Raw genomic sequence first — 6,000 nt, forward strand, 5'->3', positions numbered from 1 at the left:
CTCACTGAAAGAGATGTACTCTGTGCCTATCTGTCACAGTGAAAGAGTGTGTGTGTGTGTGTGTGTGTGTGTGTGTGTGTGTGTGTGTGTGTGTGTGTGTGTGTGTGTGTGCGCGCGCATGCACACCAAGCAAAAGTTCCATATCAGACCCCATTTTTCATTAATCTACCTATACCTCTTAGTTACACATATTGGAGCATGCAAGTTCTGTACAATGCCTTTACCAGTTTTCTTCCATACTGTGAAATTGTGTTAAAATGTAGGTGGTGCTGCTCTTGAGATTTAAAAAATATATATATTTTTTTGTATTAAGTGTACATTGGAGAGTTTCACAAACCACTTAACTGAAATGAAACCAAACAAAGAATATCAGGAATCTGAATGGAAGAATTTGCAAGCAAACATAAGGAGCACAAAGAGTTCCTCGACCCAAAAACTCTGGAAAGTTTTATTATGGAAATACTGTGGTATTAATTAGAAAGACTGCCAGTTGGCCAGGGTGTGTGCTGTTTGGCTTGAGTGTGTTGTGGAACAGGAAGCTGACCATCTGGTCAAATTACATGTGACTATTTACTGCCATTCTCTAGAATGCTGTAGCAAACCCAGTAGAATAGCATAGTTCGTGTCCACATGGTGAAACAATTAGACGCACTGCAATCAGACCTTCTAGCTAGATCTTTATTTTTTGGGTCACAAGATGTAGTTTGTGAAAAACATCCATGAATGTCTAGTTCTGATTCCTGGTAAGGCATGCTGAAAAGTCTACAGTCTAAAACTAATCGAAAATATTTTATTAGGGGAACATTTTGTCTTTGGATGTATTCCAAAATGCAAAGAGAATCCACTGTAATGTAATATACTTGCATTTTCTATGCATTAGAATTTTAAATATTTAATATCTAATTAGAAATATTTTAGGAAAAGTTTCTCCAACCTTCACCTGAAATGGTGAGCAAATGACTCCAGTGCATAGAAGAAACCTGGCGTAAAGAGAGCAAGAATAAACTGAGAATGAGGCTCCTGTTTACCAAGCATCTGATTGGCTACTGCTCATGTGAACCTCTGGGCCTCTTTCTGTTGCCTGACCAGCAGTCACAACCTACTTCCAGGGTTTCTTCACATATGAGTCAGGAAGATAGATGCCTGAACAGGAAAAGAAGTTGGTTGAGGAAAAGTGAAAGTCCAAAGAGGCTCAAAGATTGCACCCAAGGATATTCTAATTTTAAAGCCACTTGAATTATATTTTGGTTTCATTATACATCTTAAGTTAACACTTTGATAACTCTGACATAGTCTTTTATATTAAATGAAAAAAAACCAAGCTGTTTTCTTTATGCATCTCCATTCAAAGCAACTACATTTTAAAACCGATTTCAGTAGTAATCAAGCATAAACATGACAATTGTAGCAACACAAACTACTACTACTACTACTACTACTAATAATAATAATAATAATAATAATAATAATGCTACTGCTACTAATAATAAGACTAGTACTGCTACTAGTGCTACTACTATTAGTATTACTACTAATTACTGCTGCTACTACTTTTACTTCCACTAATATTACTACTACTACTACTACTGCTGCTGCTACTGTTGCTGCTAGTACGACTAATAATTACTACTAATCTTACTATCCTACTACTACTAACAACAACAACACCAATATCATAATGCTACTAATACTGCTGCTACTGTTATTACTAATTACTACGATTACTGCTGCTGCTGCTACTTTTTCTTCCACTAATACAGTATTACTACTACTGCTACTACTAATATTGCTATACTACTATTGTTAATAATAATACTGCTACTAGTGCTACTACTACTACTTACTACTAATTACTATGATGATTGCTGCTGCTGCTACTACTACTACTACTAATAATAATAATAATAATAATAAATAATACTGCTGCTACTACTACTACTACTAAATAATAATAATAATAATAAATAATGCTACCGCTAGTAATAATGCTAATACTGCTGCTAGTACTACTACTACTACTAATAATAATAATAATAATAATAATAATAATACTGCTGCTAGTACAACTACTACTACTACTACTACTAATAATAATAATAATAATAATAATAATAATAATGCTACTGCTACTAATAATACAAATACTGCTGCTAGTAGTAGTACTACTACTACTACTAATAATAATAATAATAATAATAATAAATAATGCTACTGCTACTAATAATCCTAATACTGCTGCTAGTACTACTACTACTAATAATAATAATAATAATAATATTAATAATAATAATAAATAATGCTACTGCTACTAATACTGCTGCTAGTACAACTACTACTACTAATTAATAATAATAATAATAATAATAATAATAATAAATAATGCTACTGCTACTAATAATACTAGTACTGCTGCTAGCACTACTACTACTACTACTACTAATAATAATAATAATAAATAATGCTACTGCTACTAATAATACTAATACTGCTGCTAGTACTACTATTACTACTACTAATAATAATCAAGTCAAGTCAGCTTTATTGTCAGTTTCTTCATATGCGCAGGTCATACAAGGACATTGAAATTACGTTTCTCTCTATCCCATGTAAAGACATAGACAAACATAGGACTGACATTAACAAGACAAACATTAAAGCGCAAGACAGGACCAATAACAGTGTAACAAGCAATAAGTAATAATAAAGTAATGATTAAAAAAAAATTTGAGACATTTAACATTTAGAAAAATAATCTAGGCTAAAGACAGGAAGATAAGAACAAGACTAGTATACAAGACACACAGTACAGTACAGCACAGTCCAGGGCAGTCCAGTTGAGGTTATCACAGTAGCAGCATTATGTAGAATAATGTGTTAAATAATAATGTGTTAATAATGTGTAGCAGCATTCAGAAGCAGCATATGGTAAGTTGTTATATTGCAGGGCCCAGGCAGTTCTTATGAGATTAGTTCAGGTAAGGTGCAAAGTCACATATAGTTATAATAATAATAAGAATAATAATAATAAATAATGCTACTGCTACTACTACTAATAATAAATAATGCTACTGCTACTAATAATACTAATACTGCTGCTAGTACTACTACTAATAATAATAATAATAATGGGGGCGTTGTGGCTCAGGTGGATAAGGCGCCATACCATAAATCCGGGTTCGATTCTGGCCCGAGGTCATTTCCCGATCCCTCCCTGTCTCTCCCGCTCATTTCCTGTCTCTACACTAGGTGAAAAAAGCTTAAAAAATATTTTTTTTCTTTAAAAAAATAATAATAATTAATACTGCTACTAATAATGCTAATACTGCTGCTAGTACTACTACTAATAATAAATACTGCTACTAATACTACTAATACTGCTACTAATAATAATAAATAATGCTACTGCTACTAATAATGCTAATACTGCTGCTAGTACTACTAATAATAATTAATAATGCTACTGCTACTAATACTGCTACTAATAATAATCATAATAATTAATGCTACTAATAATAATAATAATAATAATTAATGCTACTGCTACTAATGCTAATACTGCTGCTAGTACTACTAATAATAATTAATAATGCTACTGCTACTAATACTGCTAATAATAATAATAATAATAATAATAATAATAATAATAATAAATAATGCTACTGCTACTAATAATGCTAATACTGCTGCTAGTACTACTAATAATAATTAATAATGCTACTGCTACTAATAATACTAATACTGCTGCTAGTACTACTACTACTACTAATAATAATAATAATAATAATAATAATAATAATAATAAATAATGCTACTGCTACTAATAATACTAATACTGCTGCTAGTACTACTGGTACTACTACTAATAATAATGCTACTGCTATTAATAATACTGCAACTAGTGCTACTGCTATTACTAATTACTACGATTACTGCTACTTTTACTACCACTAATACTACTGCTGCTAATAATAATATTGCTATACTACTACTATTGTTAATAATAATAATAATAATAATAATAATAATAAAGGATGCCATTTTTTCTGATCATAAACCTATTATGTTTAATGTTAGTTTATCAAATGCTCTGCAAACTGCCAAAATTCAAGGTCGTCACTCTCGCCACATTAACACTCAAACTACATCCCAGTTCTCAGACAGTTTCATTAGTAACTCTGTTGCAGCTACCATTGCAACAGCGGCATCATCCTCTTCTGGGCCAGACGAATTAGTCAGTATTTTTCAATCTTCTTGCTCTTCCATACTTAACTCTGTAGCTCCTCTCACATTCACCCGCCCCAAGCTAAAGTCTCAGTATTGGTTGGATGAGGCCACCCGCTCACTCAGGCAAGCCTGCCGTAAAGCTGAAAGGAAATGGAAAAAGGACCATCTCACTGTTTCCTTTGAAATTTTCCAGTCGACTTTAGCTTCCTTCCAGACTGCAGCTAAAAAAGCCAGAACTAAACACCTCTCTGACTTAATTAGTACACACTCCAATAGACCCAATATTCTGTTTAGCACTATTAACTCTTTTCTTAACCCTCCTAACTCTCCAGTTGCTGACGTATCCACTGAAACCTGTGAAAAATTCCTCAAGTTTTTCACTGATAAAATAGAGAACATCAGATCAGTGTTTACACCCTCCTTATCAACTGCTCTACCTGTTCACTCTCGTGCACTAGCTATTTCTACTCTTAACCAATTTCAGCCCATCTCTCTCAGTGAATTGCGGGAACTAGTTTTACATATGAAACCCACTGGATCCCCCTATGATGCCATTCCCTCCTGTATCATAAAGGATGTTTTTGATGCTGTTGGGCCATCGATTCAAATAATTCTAAATTCATGTCTCGCGTCTGGTACTGTCCCTACCTTTTTTAAGCATGCAGTCGTCCAACCCCTGCTTAAAAAACCCAACCTCGATGCCCAATGTTTGCAAAATTATCGCCCCATCTCCAAGCTCCCTTTTTTTTCAAAAGTTCTAGAAAAAGCTATACTGTCACAGCTGATTCCTTTTCTGACCACCCATAACATACTTGAACCTTTTCAGTCAGGATTCAGATCCCTTCACAGCACTGAAACAGCCCTGCTTAAAGTAACTAATGATCTGCTCCTCACTTTAGATTCTGGTGATAATGCCATTTTGGTTTTACTCAACCTTAGCGCTGCGTTTGATACTGTTGACCACAACATCCTCCTCAGCCGTCTAGACCAGCAGGTGGGCATCAGGGACACTGCTCTTCTCTGGTTCGGGTCCTACCTTAAACATAGGACCTTCTCTGTTTCCATTGGCCATTTCTCCTCATCAACTGCCTCTGTCTCCTATGGGGTCCCCCAGGGTTCCATCTTGGGTCCCATGCTTTTCAGTCTCTACATGCTCCCACTTGGTGACATCATTAGAAAGCACAACATTTCCTTTCACCTTTATGCTGATGACTCACAATTGTATTTGCCCTTAAAATCTAGGGACTCCATCCAATCTCTCCTTGTCTGTCTTGAAGACATCAGAAATTGGATGGCTAACAACTTCCTCCAGCTAAATGGTGACAAGACTGAAGTCATTATTTTTGGTCCCTCCAAGGCAAAATGCACTACAGTGAATGATTTAGGTCACCTCACTCCTCATGTCACACCCTCTGCCAGAAACCTGGGTGTCTTCCTTGACTCCGATCTCTGTCTTGACAAACAGATTAGCACTGTGGTCAAAAATAGTTTTTACCAACTCAGTGATTTCCCGCCTCAAATCCTTCCTATCTCATAACGATCTTGAAATAGTCATCCATGCTTTTATCACATCACGACTGGATTATTGCAATTCCCTTTATCTTGGCCTCCCTCAAACCTCACTTAGACGTTTACAGCTGGTCCAAAACGCAGCTGCACGTCTTTTAACTGGCACCAGGAGACGTGAGCACATCACTCCCATTCTGACCTCCTTGCACTGGCTCCCAGTCTTTTTCAGAATACAATTTAAAGTTTTATTATTTGTTTTGAAAGCAC

Source organism: Neoarius graeffei, chromosome 24 (genome assembly GCF_027579695.1).
Source record: "Neoarius graeffei isolate fNeoGra1 chromosome 24, fNeoGra1.pri, whole genome shotgun sequence".
In the NCBI taxonomy this organism is placed as follows: domain Eukaryota; kingdom Metazoa; phylum Chordata; class Actinopteri; order Siluriformes; family Ariidae; genus Neoarius; species Neoarius graeffei.